The sequence below is a fragment of the Microcaecilia unicolor genome, unplaced genomic scaffold (genome assembly GCF_901765095.1).
Source record: "Microcaecilia unicolor unplaced genomic scaffold, aMicUni1.1, whole genome shotgun sequence".
NCBI classification, from domain to species: Eukaryota; Metazoa; Chordata; class Amphibia; order Gymnophiona; family Siphonopidae; genus Microcaecilia; species Microcaecilia unicolor.
The window spans coordinates 279,697-297,450 of NW_021963014.1; the positions used below are offsets into that span (position 1 = coordinate 279,697).

A 17,754-nucleotide genomic window follows, 5' to 3' on the forward strand; every position below is an offset into this window, starting at 1 on the left:
CTTTGTAACACACAACCTGAAACATGGCCTTTAAAAGAAACACACACATAAAGGCTTTGCTGCCGAAGAGCGACAAAGCGACACTGAAAAAACAAAAAGCCTGCAGTGGGAGGGGTGACATTCTCCCTGCCGCGAGACGCCGAAGTGCTCACGTACAAATGTTATGGTATAAGCCAATCATCAGAATTAAATGTGTAGCATGATGTTGTGTTGGATCAGATACATATATATACACCAATATATTTGTGCAGCTTTTAAAAATATATTTTTGACACTGCAGCAGAGAAAATAGTTTCATTTCAAGCCCCTCTCTCCCTATCCCTTTTTCTGGGAACTTCTGATAGCAGGGATAGTCAATTAAAACACTTAACAAAGACAAAAGAGAGATTTAAAACTCTCTCTGCCCTCCCACCTAAAAAGACTGAACAAAAGCTTGACTAAGGTGGGTACCTGGACGTTCATCAGGACATCTCTGAAAACCAAAGACCCAAGAGACAGAAAGTCTGGAGAAGCCATTGAAGACAAAGAACTCAGAGGAAAAGCATAAACAGGACATTTGCTTGTCAAAAGTATACCTGCCCCTCCCATCATCTATCAGACAAATGGACGCCAGGACATCTGCAGAAAGAAGGACTTATAATGTGGTCATGTGAACAGACTACATTAACCATAATGCCTTGCAAAATATCCAGGACATGCACACACCATGCTTCTCTGCTAACATTATAAAAGGCCTGGAAACAGCCCAGCTCGCTCTCTTGGGACCTGCCTCCTCTTGGAACCTGCCTCCTCTTGGGACCTGCTGCTCTCTTTGGGGTCCGCTGATGCCTTGCTCCTGAACATGTGGTCATCAATCAGCTAGACCACAGCATGCTTGTAACAAGGACTTGTAAGTTAACCTACCTGCTACTTTGTTCTATTTTATGCACAAATTCTCTGTTCTAAGATCCTTTTAAAACCTACCTCTCGTGTGAAATTGTATATTAAATCAACCTTTTTGAAGCTAAAAATACGGTCTCTTTGTGTTCTGAGTATATGGTATCTTTTATATATACTTAATTTATTTAATTTATTGCAATTATCACCTTTGGTGATTGGTGGAGAAATTAATATCCTAAAACTTATAAATACAGCACCTGCTCTTAAATTATAAATAGTAGCGAGTGCTCTAGAGCTCTTTCCCCCAAGATAAATCATTTCTTGTAACACAAACAAACGCGGCCGCGTATATACGCAGAGCACTGAGAGGACCGGCGGGAACTGTGAGGTGGTGAAAGCGAGATAGTGCGAGCTCTGGGGTGGGAACCTGCGGTCGTGAAGAGCGCTGCGAGGTGGGATGGGAACCTGCGGCTTGGAGAACTTAAGAGCCCGCTAGCTAGGCTGCGGCGTAGCATTGTCACTCCTCAGTTAGAGGTATAATTAAAACTATCGAAGAATTATACATACCAGAAACGTTAGAGTCATAGGCGGTTGGTGGCCCAACTGTTTGGGGAGGCTAAAGGGGGTGGGATGGAACTTAAATCCATAATTGTCTGATAACACACAGAAAAATAAATAAATAAAAGTGACAATTAATACCTTTTATTAAATTTAGATATTAGATATGTATCATATGTCAAAGAATAAAGTGGTTGCTCAAAGCATAAACTAACCACAATCGCTGAACTGCAAAACACTATGCACAACTTTGTGCAAAAACACACTCAGAACCTTACTGTACCATAAATATTACACTGGGCAGAACCTAATACACCAATATACCACCCATACGGAAAATACAGACCGTCAACAATATGAAACAAGGCATCATATCATCACAATTCTCATGTAGAGCCACAAAACACCCTAATTCATGTTTAAATTGCGATAAAATGCCATAAATAAGTAAATAAATAAATATAAACTTTTAATGTTGAGCACCTGATTCTCAAAGTGGACATATTCCAAACACTATAATGAAAATAAAATGATCTTTTCTACCTTTGTTGTCTGGTGACTTTTTCTGATCATGCTGGCTCAGTATCCGATTCTGCTGCTATCTGTCCTCAGCGCAGGTCAGGAAGTCATCCTTGTTAAATATCTCCCTGGCAACTCAGGACACATCCAGTCAACCCCCCCCTTGCTCTCCCAGCAGTAAGGTAAACAAATTAAACCAGAAACCAATTTCTACAACTGGTTACACAAGGCTAGAGAGCTTTCACTGCAGCTCCTGCTGTGAGGATGGAGGTAAAGCAACAATTTAAACCCCTCAGCGCAGCAGGACTCCACAGCTGATCCATCCTGCTGCAGCAGGGAAGGCCTAGCCTCCCCAAGCTTCTTATACCAGGTGCTTATGTATACTGGCATGGTTTGCAGGGCAGCTCTCAAAGGGAGAGACCAGAATGCCTCCTTTTGATGGGGGAGCGGGATGAGTGAACATTTTGTTATTTTATTTATTTTTAAAAATATTTATTTTTAAATTTATTTTTAAAATATTTGACTTTGTTTTTCAAATGATCAGAAAATTAAACAATTAAGTCTGTGCACTGCATTGTGCTAAGAAGCATATGCTGGGAGGCCCTGCCCCTTGCTCAGATTTCTTACATAGAATAAGGATTTAAGCTGTGTAGAGAACGGACCAGGGTACTTTTCCTGATTATCACTTATTTGAGGTTTCCTATAGTGTGGGAGCGCCTTCCTCAGAATTTACAGCACTGCCTATGGATGAACAGTAAACAGAAACTCCCAGACCAGAGCGTTACTGCCCCTTTCTCCCTTTAAACATGAAGAAGCTGGTTAGTCATGTGACAGTGGCTGGTTGAAACTTGTAGCCTATATATATATTTTTAACACTAATTGAGAATCCTATGTGATAGTACACATGTATTCTACAGAGCAGTGAGGAGTAGAAAGTGCAAGGTGTTCTGAACTGCTGACCATTGCCTGGGTTGAAGCTCTCCAGTTTTTGCAGAAAGAAAATACAGGGTATCAGACCTTTCCCTAGGTGTTTTGCAACTATTGAAACAATAAACTGATTAAGACACACAGGGCTGATTTTCACAGTGGCTCCTTGGTCTAGTGGTATGATTCTTGGGTTGGGTCTGAGAGGTCCCAGGTTCGATTCCTGGAGGAGCACCATTTTTGTCTGAGCTCCTAAAATTAAAAAAATATATATTTCAGAATCTTTCTTATCAATAGCATTACTTTCTGAAAGTTTTTCAATTTGAAGCACTCAAAATTATTTTAAGGGGGGAAAAAAGAATGAAAGAACGCTAAAGTTAACCGTGTTGAAATAACCATGGTGTAGGGATGGAAAACAAAAACTTTGAAATACAATTTACAAATGAGAAAAGACAATCGCTCACACCCTAAGTGAGAATCATACCCCTAGACCAATGAGTCAGCTCAGAAGCAACCTTCTCCAGTTCAATACTACAACATTTAGAAGCGCTTATTCTTCTTATATGTATAGTACTACTACTATTTACTACTATTTAGCATTTCTATAGCGCTACAAGGCGTACGCAGCGCTGCACAAACATAGAAGAAAGACAGTCCCTGCTCAAAGAGCTTACAATCTAATAGACAAAAAAAATAAATAAAGTAAGCAAATCAAATCAATTAATGTGAACGGGAAGGAAGAGAGGAGGGTAGGTGGAGGCGAGTGGTTACAAGTGGTTACGAGTCAAAAGCAATGTTAAAGAGTTGGGCTTTCAGTCTAGATTTAAAGGTGGCCAAGGATGGGGCAAGACATAGGGGCTCAGGAAGTTTATTCCAGGCGTAGGGTGCAGCGAGACAGAAGGCGCGGTCTGGAGTTGGCAGTAGTGGAGAAGGGAACAGATAAGAAGGATTTATCCATGGAGCGGAGTGCACGGGAAGGGTTGTAGGGAAGGACGAGTGTGGAGAGATACTGGGGAGCAGCAGTGAGTACATTTATAGGTTAGTAGAAGAAGTTTGAATAGGATGCGAAAACGGATAGGGAGCCAGTGAAGGGTCTTGAGGAGAGGGGTAGTATGAGTAAAGCGACCCTGGCGGAAGATGAGACGGGCAGCAGAGTTTTGAACCGACTGGAGAGGGGAGAGGTGACTAAGTGGGAGGCCAGCAAGAAGCAGATTGCAGTAGTCTAAACGAGAGGTGACAAGGGTGTGGATGAGGGTTTTGGTAGAGTGCTCGGAAAGAAAGGGGCGGATTTTACGGATGTTGTAAAGAAAGTTGAGTGGAGAGGGCGAAAAACAGATTGTAGTGGGTCAAGAATAGCATGTGAGGAGCGAAAATCAAGGCAGCGGCGGTGAACAGCACGCTCAAGTAATTTGGAGAGAAAAGAAAGGAGGGAGATGGGTCAGTAATTAGAGGGACAAGCAGGGTCGAGTGAAGGCTTCTTAAGGAGAGGTGTGACCACAGCAGGGACAGTCGCAGTGGAAAGTGAGAGGTTGAGAATGTGACAGATAAAAGGAATAAGAGCAGGAGAGATGGCATTAAGAAGGTGGGTGGGAATGGGATCAGAGGAACAGGTGGTACATTTTGAGGAAGAAAGGAGAAGTGTAGTTTCCTCAATAGTAACTTCAGGAAAGGAGGAAAGGGAATGAGGGGAAGGAGAGAGAGGGGAACGGACTAGTGGAGGAAGAGGTGGTGAGGTAGAGAAAGCAAGGTGTATCTCTTGAACCTTGTTGTGAAAGAATTCAGCAAGGGTCTGAGGAGATAATGAAGGGGGAGTTGGGGGAGGGGGCACCTTGAGGAGAGAGTTCAATGTGGTGAAGAGAAGTCGAGGATTAGAGCCAAGAGAGTTGGTCAGTTGGATATAATAATCCTGTTTGGCACATAAAAGAGCAGATTGGAAGGAGGTCAGCATGAACTTAAAGTGTAAGAAATCAGCAAGGCCCGAGATTTCCGCCAGAGGCGTTCGACGGAGCGGGTACAGGAACGTAGGTAGCGGATATTAGAAGTCAGCCAAGGTTGGGGTTTTGTACGCCTTACAGGGCGGGTCATCAAAGGTGCAAGAGTGTCTAAGGCAGAGGATAGAGTATCGTTGTAAGAAGAAACAGCCTCGTTGACAGACGTGGATGGTGCCACAGTAGAGAGGAGGTTTGAAACATGGGAGGATAGAGATGAAGGGTCAATATCGTGAAGATTCCTAGATAAATTAGATAAGATAGGATGGGACTGGGAGGGAGGAGATTTAAGTGTGAAAGTTATAAGATGGTGATCAGAGGAGGGAAGATCAGAGGCAAGTAAAACTAGAGGGTGAACAGTTGGAGGAGAAGATGAGATCAAGACAGTGACCATTTTGATGAGTGGGGGAGGTGGAGCATAGTTGGAGATTAAAGGAGGACGTTAAAGCGAGTAACTTGGAAATGTAAGAGTTGGAAGGATCATTAGCAGGAATATTAAAGTCACCAAGGATGAGAGAGGGGGAGGAAGGATCATGGAAGAAGGCAAGCCAGGCGTCAAAGTCACTGAGAAAGGATGAAAGGGACTTATCAGGGGGACGATAAATGACCGCTATTCGAAGAGGCAGAGGAGAGAAAAGGCGGATAGAGTGGACTTCAAAGGAGGAAAAACAGTGAGATTGAGGTGGAAGAAGGGGTTGAAATCTGGAGGAGGGAGAGAGAAGTAGTCCAACACCGCCCCCACGGCCAGCAGGGCGAGGAGTATGTGAAAATAGATAACCGCCATGGCAAAGAGCTGCAACTGAAGCAGAGTCATCAGGGCAGAGCCAGGTTTCTGTTATGGCGAGCAGATGGAGGTGCCGCGAGATAAAGAGGTCCTGGATATAGGCGAGTTTGTTACAGGTAGAGCGGGCATTCCATAGGACGCAAGAGAAGGGCAGAGAAGAGGAGGGGAGTAGAGAAATAGAGATGAGGTTAGAGAGGTAGCGGTGAGATCTGTAGAGTTGGGATAATAGTTGATGAGGGGGGCCAGGATTGGGATTGATGTCACCGGCTGAGAGTAAGAGAAGGAGTAAAAGAGAGCGGAGGAGAGTAGGAGAGGTGTGGCCACGAAGGCGAGAGGTATTTAGGTGGAATGGGGAAGGCAAAATGGAGGGAAGAAAGAGACGGAGATTAAAAGCCAAGAGGGAGGAAGAGGGTAGGAGAGAAGGTGAGGTGATGAAGTCAATGGATGGGCAGTGAGTTCCTGTAGCGGAGAGAGGTAGGGGGTGAGGGAAAAATTAGGAAGGGACAGGGCTAGGAAGAGAATGTGAATAGGGGTGGGGCCGGGGGTGCAGCTTAAATCCACAATTGTCTGATAACACACAGAAAAAAAAAATAATAAAAGTGACAATTAATACCTTTTGTTAAATTTAGATATTAGATTTGTATCATATGTCAAAGAATAAAGTGGTTGCTCAAAGCATAAACTAACCACAATCGCTGAACTGCAAAACACTATGCACAACTTTGTGCAAAAACACACTCAGAACCTTACTGTACCATAAATATTACACTGGGCAGAACCTAATACACCAATATACCACCCATACGGAAAATACAGACCGTCAACAATATGAAACAAGGCATCATATCATCACAATTCTCATGTAGAGCCACAAAACACCCTACTTCATGTTTAATGTGCGATAAAATGCCATAAATAAATATAAACTTTTAATGTTGTGCACCTGATTCTCAAAGTGGACATATTCCAAACACTATAATGAAAATAAAATGATCTTTTCTACCTTTGTTGTCTGGTGACTTTTTCTGATCATGCTGGCTCAGTATCCGATTCTGCTGCTATCTGTCCTCAGTGCAGGTCAGGAAGTCATCCTTGTTAAATATCTCCCTGGCAACCCAGGACACATCCAGTCAACCCCCCCTTGCTCTCCCAGCAGTAAGGTAAACAAATTAAACCAGAAACCAATTTCTACAACTGGTTACACAAGGCTAGAGAGCTTTCACTGCAGCTCCTGCTGTGAGGATGGAGGTAAAGCAACAATTTAAACCCCTCAGCGCAGCAGGACTCCACAGCTGATCCATCCTGCTGCAGCAGGGAAGGCCTAGCCTCCCCAAGCTTCTTATACCAGGTACTTATGTGTGCTGGCATGGTTTGCAGGGCAGCTCTCAGAGGGAGAGACCAGAATGCCTCCTTTTGATGGGGGAGCGGGATGAGTGAACATTTTGTTATTTTATTTTATTTTTTTAAATATTTATTTTTAAATTTATTTTTAAAATATTTGACTTCGTTTTTCAAATGTTCAGAAAATTAAACGAAAATTAAAAAATTAAGTCTGTGCACTGCATTGTGCTAAGAAGCATATACTGGGAGGCCCTGCCCCTTGCTCACATTTCTTACATAGAATAAGGATTTAAGCTGTGTAGAGAACGGACCAGGGTACTTTTCCTGATTATCACTTATTTGAGGTTTCCTATAGTGTGGGAGCGCCTTCCTCAGAATTTACAGCACTGCCTATGGATGAACAGTAAACAGAAACTCCCAGACCAGAGCGTTACTGCCCCTTTCTCCCTTTAAACATGAAGAAGCTGGTTAGTCATGTGACAGTGGCTGGTTGAAACTTGTAGCTTCTATATATAATTTTTAACACTAATTGAGAATCCTATGTGATAGTACACATGTATTCTACAGAGCAGTGAGGAGTAGAAAGTGCAAGGTGTTCTGAACTGCTGACCATTGCCTGGGTTGAAGCTCTCCAGTTTTTGCAGAAAGAAAATACAGGGTATCAGACCTTTCCCTAGGTGTGTTGCAACTATTGAAACAATAAACTGATTAAGACTTGTAGGTCTGCTTTTCACAGTGGCTCCTTGGTCTAGTGGTATGATTCTTGGGTTGGGTCTGAGAGGTCCCAGGTTCGATTCCTGGAGGAGCACCATTTTTGTCTGAGCTCCTAAAATTAAAAAAAAATATATTTCAGAATCTTTCTTATCAATAGCATTACTTTCTGAAAGTTTTTCAATTTGAAGCACTCAAAATTATTTTAAGGGGGGAAAAAAGAATGAAAGAACGCTAAAGTTAACCGTGTTGAAATAACCATGGTGTAGGGATGGAAAACAAAAACTTTGAAATACAATTTACAAATGAGAAAAGACAATCGCTCATACCCTAAATGAGAATCATACCCCTTGACCAATGAGTCAGCTCGGTAGCAACCTTCTCCAGTTCAATACTACAACATTTAGAAGCGCTTATTCTTCTTATATGTATAGTACTACTACTATTTACTACTATTTAGCATTTCTATAGCGCTACAAGGCGTACGCAGCGCTGCACAAACATAGAAGAAAGACAGTCCCTGCTCAAAGAGCTTACAATCTAATAGACAAAAAAAATAAATAAAGTAAGCAAATCAAATCAATTAATGTGAACGGGAAGGAAGAGAGGAGGGTAGGTGGAGGCGAGTGGTTACAAGTGGTTACGAGTCAAAAGCAATGTTAAAGAGGTGGGTTTTCAGTCTAGATTTAAAGGTGGCCAAGGATGGGGCAAGACGTAGGGGCTCAGGAAGTTTATTCCAGGCGTAGGGTGCAGCGAGACAGAAGGCGCGAAGTCTGGAGTTGGCAGTAGTGGAGAAGGGAACAGATAAGAAGGATTTATCCATGGAGCGGAGTGCACGGGAAGGGGTGTAGGGAAGGACGAGTGTGGAGAGATACTGGGAAGCAGCAGAGTGAGTACATTTATAGGTTAGTAGAAGAAGTTTGAACAGGATGCGAAAACGGATAGGGACCAATGAAGGGTCTTGAGGAGAGGGGTAGTATGAGTAAAGCGACCCTGGCGGAAGATGAGATGGGCAGCAGTTTTGAACCGACTGGAGAGGGGAGAGGTGACTAAGTGGGAGGCCAGCAAGAAGCAGATTGCAGTAGTCTAAACGAGAGGTGACAAAGGTGTGGATGAGGGTTTTGGTAGAGTGCTCGGAAAGAAAGGGGCGGATGTTACGGATGTTGTAAAGAAAGTTGAGTGGAGAGAGCGAAAACCAGATTGTAGTGGGTCAAGAATAGCATGTGAGGAGCGAAACTCAAGGCAGCGGCGGTGAACAGCACGCTCAAGTAATTTGGAGAGAAAAGGAAGGAGGAAGATGGGTCGGTAATTAGAGGGACAAGTAGGGTCGAGTGAAGGCTTCTTAAGGAGAGGTGTGACCACAGCATGTTTAAAGGCAGCAGGGACAGTCGTAGTTGAAAGTGAGAGGTTGAGAATGTGACAGATAAAAGGAATAAGAGCAGGAGAGATGGCATTAAGAAGGTGGGTGGGAATGGGATCAGAGGAACAGGTGGTACATTTTGAGGAAGAAAGGAGAAGTGTAGTTTCCTCAATAGTAACTTCAGGAAAGGAGGAAAGGGAATGAGGGGAAGGAGAGAGAGGGGAACGGACTAGTGGAGGGAGAGGTGGTGAGGTAGAGAAAGCAAGGTGTATCTTTTGAACCTTGTTGTGAAAGAATTCAGCAAGGGTCTGAGGAGATAATGAAGGGGGAGTTGGGGGAGGGGGCACATTGAGGAGAGAGTTCAATGTGGTGAAGAGAAGTCGAGGATTAGAGCCAAGAGAGTTGGTCAGTTGGATATAATAATCCTGTTTGGCACGTAAAAGAGCAGATTGGAAGGAGGTCAGCATGAACTTAAAGTGTAAGAAATCAGCAAGGCCCGAGATTTCCGCCAGAGGCGTTCGACGGAGCGGGTACAGGAACGTAGGTAGCGGATATTAGAAGTCAGCCAAGGTTGGGGTTTTGTACGCCTTACAGGGCGGGTCATCAAAAGTGCAAGAGTGTCTAAGGCAGAGTATTGTTGTAAGAAGAAACAGCCTCGTTGACAGACGTGGATGGTGCCACAGTAGAGAGGAGGTTTGAAACATGGGAGGATAGAGATGAAGGGTCAATATCGTGAAGATTCCTAGATAAATTAGATGGGACTGGGAGGGAGGAGATTTAAGTGTGAAAGTTATAAGATGGTGATCAGAGGATGGAAGATCAGAGGCAAGGAATCTAGAGGGTGAACAGTTGGAGGAGAAGATGAGATCAAGACAGTGACCATTTTGATGAGTGGGGGAGGTGGAGCATAGTTGGAAATTAAAGGAGGACGTTAAAGCGAGTAACTTGGAAATATAAGAGTTTGAAGGATCATTAGCAGAAATATTAAAGTCACCAAGGATGAGAGAGGGGGAGGAAGGATCATGAAAAAAGGCAAGCCAGGCGTCAAAGTCACTGAGAAAGGATGAAAGGGACTTATCAGGGGGACGATAAATGACCGCTATTCGAAGAGGCAGAGGAGAGAAAAGGCGGATAGAGTGGACTTCAAAGGAGGAAAAACAGTGAGATTGAGGTGGAAGAAGGGGTTGAAATCTGGAGGAGGGAGAGAGAAGTAGTCCAACACCGTCCCCACGGCCAGCAGGGCGAGGAGTATGTGAATATAGATAACCGCCATGGCACAGGGCTGCGACTGAAGCAGAGTCATCAGGGCAGAGCCAGGTTTCTGTTATGGCGAGCAGATGGAGGTGACGCGAGATAAAGAGGTCCTGGATATAGGCGAGTTTGTTACAGATAGAGCAGGCATTCCATAGGGCGCAAGAGAAGGGCAGAGAAGAGGAGGGGAGTAGAGAAATAGAGATGAGGTTAGAGAGGTCGCGGTGAGATCTGTAGAGTTGGGATAATAGTTGGTGAGGGGGGCCAGCATTGGGATTGATGTCACCGGCTGAGAGTAAGAGAAGGAGTAAAAGAGAGCGGAGGAGAGTAGGAGAGGTGTGGCCACGAAGGCGTCGAAGGCGAGAGGTATTTAGGTGGAATGGGGAAGGCAAAATGGAGGGAAGAAAGAGACAGAGATTAAAAGCCAAGAGGGAGGAAAAGGGTAGGAGAGAAGGTGAGGTGATGAAGTCAATGGATGGGAAGTGAGTTCCTGTAGCGGAGAGAGGTAGGGGGTGAGGGAAAAGATTAGGAAGGGACAGGGCTAGGAAGAGAATGTGAATAGGGGTAGGGCCGGGGGTGCAGCTTAAATCCACAATTGTCTGATAACACACAGAAAAATAAATAAATAAAAGTGACAATTAATACCTTTTATTAAATTTAGATATTAGATATGTATCATATGTCAAAGAATAAAGTGGTTGCTCAAAGCATAAACTAACCACAATCGCTGAACTGCAAAACACTATGCACAACTTTGTGCAAAAACACACTCAGAACCTTACTGTACCATAAATATTACACTGGGCAGAACCTAATACACCAATATACCAACCATAAGGAAAATACAGACCGTCAACAATATGAAACAAGGCATCATATCATCACAATTCTCATGTAGAGCCACAAAACACCCTACTTCATGTTTAATGTGCGATAAAATGCCATAAATAAATATAAACTTTTAATGTTGAGCACCTGATTCTCAAAGTGGATATATTCCAAACACTATAATGAAAATAAAATGATCTTTTCTACCTTTGTTGTCTGGTGACTTTTTCTGATCATGCTGGCTCAGTATCCGATTCTGCTGCTATTTGTCCTCAGTGCAGGTCAGGAAGTCATCCTCGTTAATTATCTCCCTGGCAACCCAGGACACCTCCAGTCAACCTCCCCTGCTCTCCCAGCAGTAAGGTAAACAAATTAAACCATAAACCAATTTCTACAACTGGTTACACAAGGCTAGAGGGCTTTCACTGCAGCTCCTGCTGCGAGGATGGAGGTAAAGCAACAATTTAAACCCCTCAGATCAACAGGACTCCACAGCTGATCCATCCTGCTACAGCAGGGAAGGCCTAGCCTCCCCAAGCTTCTTATACCAGGTGCTTATGTATGCTGGCATGGTTTGCAGGGCAGCTCTCAGAGGGAGAGACCAGAATGCCTCCTTTTGATGGGGGAGCGGGATGAGTGAACATTTTGTTATTTTATTTATTTTTAAAAATATTTATTTTTAAATTTATTTTTAAAATATTTGACTTTGTTTTTCAAATGATCAGAAAATTAAACAATTAAGTCTGTGCACTGCATTGTGCTAAGAAGCATATGCTGGGAGGCCCTGCCCCTTGCTCAGATTTCTTACATAGAATAAGGATTTAAGCTGTGTAGAGAACGGACCAGGGTACTTTTCCTGATTATCACTTATTTGAGGTTTCCTATAGTGTGGGAGCGCCTTCCTCAGAATTTACAGCACTGCCTATGGATGAACAGTAAACAGAAACTCCCAGACCAGAGCGTTACTGCCCCTTTCTCCCTTTAAACATGAAGAAGCTGGTTAGTCATGTGACAGTGGCTGGTTGAAACTTGTAGCCTATATATATATTTTTAACACTAATTGAGAATCCTATGTGATAGTACACATGTATTCTACAGAGCAGTGAGGAGTAGAAAGTGCAAGGTGTTCTGAACTGCTGACCATTGCCTGGGTTGAAGCTCTCCAGTTTTTGCAGAAAGAAAATACAGGGTATCAGACCTTTCCCTAGGTGTTTTGCAACTATTGAAACAATAAACTGATTAAGACACACAGGGCTGATTTTCACAGTGGCTCCTTGGTCTAGTGGTATGATTCTTGGGTTGGGTCTGAGAGGTCCCAGGTTCGATTCCTGGAGGAGCACCATTTTTGTCTGAGCTCCTAAAATTAAAAAAATATATATTTCAGAATCTTTCTTATCAATAGCATTACTTTCTGAAAGTTTTTCAATTTGAAGCACTCAAAATTATTTTAAGGGGGGAAAAAAGAATGAAAGAACGCTAAAGTTAACCGTGTTGAAATAACCATGGTGTAGGGATGGAAAACAAAAACTTTGAAATACAATTTACAAATGAGAAAAGACAATCGCTCACACCCTAAGTGAGAATCATACCCCTAGACCAATGAGTCAGCTCGGAAGCAACCTTCTCCAGTTCAATACTACAACATTTAGAAGCGCTTATTCTTCTTATATGTATAGTACTACTACTATTTACTACTATTTAGCATTTCTATAGCGCTACAAGGCGTACGCAGCGCTGCACAAACATAGAAGAAAGACAGTCCCTGCTCAAAGAGCTTACAATCTAATAGACAAAAAAAATAAATAAAGTAAGCAAATCAAATCAATTAATGTGAACGGGAAGGAAGAGAGGAGGGTAGGTGGAGGCGAGTGGTTACAAGTGGTTACGAGTCAAAAGCAATGTTAAAGAGTTGGGCTTTCAGTCTAGATTTAAAGGTGGCCAAGGATGGGGCAAGACATAGGGGCTCAGGAAGTTTATTCCAGGCGTAGGGTGCAGCGAGACAGAAGGCGCGGTCTGGAGTTGGCAGTAGTGGAGAAGGGAACAGATAAGAAGGATTTATCCATGGAGCGGAGTGCACGGGAAGGGTTGTAGGGAAGGACGAGTGTGGAGAGATACTGGGGAGCAGCAGTGAGTACATTTATAGGTTAGTAGAAGAAGTTTGAATAGGATGCGAAAACGGATAGGGAGCCAGTGAAGGGTCTTGAGGAGAGGGGTAGTATGAGTAAAGCGACCCTGGCGGAAGATGAGACGGGCAGCAGAGTTTTGAACCGACTGGAGAGGGGAGAGGTGACTAAGTGGGAGGCCAGCAAGAAGCAGATTGCAGTAGTCTAAACGAGAGGTGACAAGGGTGTGGATGAGGGTTTTGGTAGAGTGCTCGGAAAGAAAGGGGCGGATTTTACGGATGTTGTAAAGAAAGTTGAGTGGAGAGGGCGAAAAACAGATTGTAGTGGGTCAAGAATAGCATGTGAGGAGCGAAAATCAAGGCAGCGGCGGTGAACAGCACGCTCAAGTAATTTGGAGAGAAAAGAAAGGAGGGAGATGGGTCAGTAATTAGAGGGACAAGCAGGGTCGAGTGAAGGCTTCTTAAGGAGAGGTGTGACCACAGCAGGGACAGTCGCAGTGGAAAGTGAGAGGTTGAGAATGTGACAGATAAAAGGAATAAGAGCAGGAGAGATGGCATTAAGAAGGTGGGTGGGAATGGGATCAGAGGAACAGGTGGTACATTTTGAGGAAGAAAGGAGAAGTGTAGTTTCCTCAATAGTAACTTCAGGAAAGGAGGAAAGGGAATGAGGGGAAGGAGAGAGAGGGGAACGGACTAGTGGAGGAAGAGGTGGTGAGGTAGAGAAAGCAAGGTGTATCTCTTGAACCTTGTTGTGAAAGAATTCAGCAAGGGTCTGAGGAGATAATGAAGGGGGAGTTGGGGGAGGGGGCACCTTGAGGAGAGAGTTCAATGTGGTGAAGAGAAGTCGAGGATTAGAGCCAAGAGAGTTGGTCAGTTGGATATAATAATCCTGTTTGGCACATAAAAGAGCAGATTGGAAGGAGGTCAGCATGAACTTAAAGTGTAAGAAATCAGCAAGGCCCGAGATTTCCGCCAGAGGCGTTCGACGGAGCGGGTACAGGAACGTAGGTAGCGGATATTAGAAGTCAGCCAAGGTTGGGGTTTTGTACGCCTTACAGGGCGGGTCATCAAAGGTGCAAGAGTGTCTAAGGCAGAGGATAGAGTATCGTTGTAAGAAGAAACAGCCTCGTTGACAGACGTGGATGGTGCCACAGTAGAGAGGAGGTTTGAAACATGGGAGGATAGAGATGAAGGGTCAATATCGTGAAGATTCCTAGATAAATTAGATAAGATAGGATGGGACTGGGAGGGAGGAGATTTAAGTGTGAAAGTTATAAGATGGTGATCAGAGGAGGGAAGATCAGAGGCAAGTAAAACTAGAGGGTGAACAGTTGGAGGAGAAGATGAGATCAAGACAGTGACCATTTTGATGAGTGGGGGAGGTGGAGCATAGTTGGAGATTAAAGGAGGACGTTAAAGCGAGTAACTTGGAAATGTAAGAGTTGGAAGGATCATTAGCAGGAATATTAAAGTCACCAAGGATGAGAGAGGGGGAGGAAGGATCATGGAAGAAGGCAAGCCAGGCGTCAAAGTCACTGAGAAAGGATGAAAGGGACTTATCAGGGGGACGATAAATGACCGCTATTCGAAGAGGCAGAGGAGAGAAAAGGCGGATAGAGTGGACTTCAAAGGAGGAAAAACAGTGAGATTGAGGTGGAAGAAGGGGTTGAAATCTGGAGGAGGGAGAGAGAAGTAGTCCAACACCGCCCCCACGGCCAGCAGGGCGAGGAGTATGTGAAAATAGATAACCGCCATGGCAAAGAGCTGCAACTGAAGCAGAGTCATCAGGGCAGAGCCAGGTTTCTGTTATGGCGAGCAGATGGAGGTGCCGCGAGATAAAGAGGTCCTGGATATAGGCGAGTTTGTTACAGGTAGAGCGGGCATTCCATAGGACGCAAGAGAAGGGCAGAGAAGAGGAGGGGAGTAGAGAAATAGAGATGAGGTTAGAGAGGTAGCGGTGAGATCTGTAGAGTTGGGATAATAGTTGATGAGGGGGGCCAGGATTGGGATTGATGTCACCGGCTGAGAGTAAGAGAAGGAGTAAAAGAGAGCGGAGGAGAGTAGGAGAGGTGTGGCCACGAAGGCGAGAGGTATTTAGGTGGAATGGGGAAGGCAAAATGGAGGGAAGAAAGAGACGGAGATTAAAAGCCAAGAGGGAGGAAGAGGGTAGGAGAGAAGGTGAGGTGATGAAGTCAATGGATGGGCAGTGAGTTCCTGTAGCGGAGAGAGGTAGGGGGTGAGGGAAAAATTAGGAAGGGACAGGGCTAGGAAGAGAATGTGAATAGGGGTGGGGCCGGGGGTGCAGCTTAAATCCACAATTGTCTGATAACACACAGAAAAAAAAAATAATAAAAGTGACAATTAATACCTTTTGTTAAATTTAGATATTAGATTTGTATCATATGTCAAAGAATAAAGTGGTTGCTCAAAGCATAAACTAACCACAATCGCTGAACTGCAAAACACTATGCACAACTTTGTGCAAAAACACACTCAGAACCTTACTGTACCATAAATATTACACTGGGCAGAACCTAATACACCAATATACCACCCATACGGAAAATACAGACCGTCAACAATATGAAACAAGGCATCATATCATCACAATTCTCATGTAGAGCCACAAAACACCCTACTTCATGTTTAATGTGCGATAAAATGCCATAAATAAATATAAACTTTTAATGTTGTGCACCTGATTCTCAAAGTGGACATATTCCAAACACTATAATGAAAATAAAATGATCTTTTCTACCTTTGTTGTCTGGTGACTTTTTCTGATCATGCTGGCTCAGTATCCGATTCTGCTGCTATCTGTCCTCAGTGCAGGTCAGGAAGTCATCCTTGTTAAATATCTCCCTGGCAACCCAGGACACATCCAGTCAACCCCCCTTGCTCTCCCAGCAGTAAGGTAAACAAATTAAACCAGAAACCAATTTCTACAACTGGTTACACAAGGCTAGAGAGCTTTCACTGCAGCTCCTGCTGTGAGGATGGAGGTAAAGCAACAATTTAAACCCCTCAGCGCAGCAGGACTCCACAGCTGATCCATCCTGCTGCAGCAGGGAAGGCCTAGCCTCCCCAAGCTTCTTATACCAGGTACTTATGTGTGCTGGCATGGTTTGCAGGGCAGCTCTCAGAGGGAGAGACCAGAATGCCTCCTTTTGATGGGGGAGCGGGATGAGTGAACATTTTGTTATTTTATTTTATTTTTTTAAATATTTATTTTTAAATTTATTTTTAAAATATTTGACTTCGTTTTTCAAATGTTCAGAAAATTAAACGAAAATTAAAAAATTAAGTCTGTGCACTGCATTGTGCTAAGAAGCATATGCTGGGAGGCCCTGCCCCTTGCTCACATTTCTTACATAGAATAAGGATTTAAGCTGTGTAGAGAACGGACCAGGGTACTTTTCCTGATTATCACTTATTTGAGGTTTCCTATAGTGTGGGAGCGCCTTCCTCAGAATTTACAGCACTGCCTATGGATGAACAGTAAACAGAAACTCCCAGACCAGAGCGTTACTGCCCCTTTCTCCCTTTAAACATGAAGAAGCTGGTTAGTCATGTGACAGTGGCTGGTTGAAACTTGTAGCTTCTATATATAATTTTTAACACTAATTGAGAATCCTATGTGATAGTACACATGTATTCTACAGAGCAGTGAGGAGTAGAAAGTGCAAGGTGTTCTGAACTGCTGACCATTGCCTGGGTTGAAGCTCTCCAGTTTTTGCAGAAAGAAAATACAGGGTATCAGACCTTTCCCTAGGTGTGTTGCAACTATTGAAACAATAAACTGATTAAGACTTGTAGGTCTGCTTTTCACAGTGGCTCCTTGGTCTAGTGGTATGATTCTTGGGTTGGGTCTGAGAGGTCCCAGGTTCGATTCCTGGAGGAGCACCATTTTTGTCTGAGCTCCTAAAATTAAAAAAAAATATATTTCAGAATCTTTCTTATCAATAGCATTACTTTCTGAAAGTTTTTCAATTTGAAGCACTCAAAATTATTTTAAGGGGGGAAAAAAGAATGAAAGAACGCTAAAGTTAACCGTGTTGAAATAACCATGGTGTAGGGATGGAAAACAAAAACTTTGAAATACAATTTACAAATGAGAAAAGACAATCGCTCATACCCTAAATGAGAATCATACCCCTTGACCAATGAGTCAGCTCGGTAGCAACCTTCTCCAGTTCAATACTACAACATTTAGAAGCGCTTATTCTTCTTATATGTATAGTACTACTACTATTTACTACTATTTAGCATTTCTATAGCGCTACAAGGCGTACGCAGCGCTGCACAAACATAGAAGAAAGACAGTCCCTGCTCAAAGAGCTTACAATCTAATAGACAAAAAAAATAAATAAAGTAAGCAAATCAAATCAATTAATGTGAACGGGAAGGAAGAGAGGAGGGTAGGTGGAGGCGAGTGGTTACAAGTGGTTACGAGTCAAAAGCAATGTTAAAGAGGTGGGGTTTTCAGTCT

The 17,754-nt window shown here is 43.5% G+C and overlaps 4 non-coding genes across 4 annotated transcripts; all 4 read left to right on the forward strand.

Annotated features, from left to right (window-relative positions):
* Nucleotides 1-3,043: 3,043 nt before the first annotated feature.
* Nucleotides 3,044-3,115, forward strand: TRNAP-UGG. The gene has a single exon. It is a non-coding gene; the product is annotated as a tRNA-Pro (tRNA).
* A 4,615-nt stretch (nt 3,116-7,730) lies between these two features.
* Nucleotides 7,731-7,802, forward strand: TRNAP-UGG. Its single transcript has one exon. It is a non-coding gene; the product is annotated as a tRNA-Pro (tRNA).
* A 4,609-nt stretch (nt 7,803-12,411) lies between these two features.
* On the forward strand, nt 12,412-12,483 carry TRNAP-UGG. The gene has a single exon. It is a non-coding gene; the product is annotated as a tRNA-Pro (tRNA).
* A 4,614-nt stretch (nt 12,484-17,097) lies between these two features.
* TRNAP-UGG lies at nt 17,098-17,169 on the forward strand. Its single transcript has one exon. It is a non-coding gene; the product is annotated as a tRNA-Pro (tRNA).
* Nucleotides 17,170-17,754: the final 585 nt, after the last annotated feature.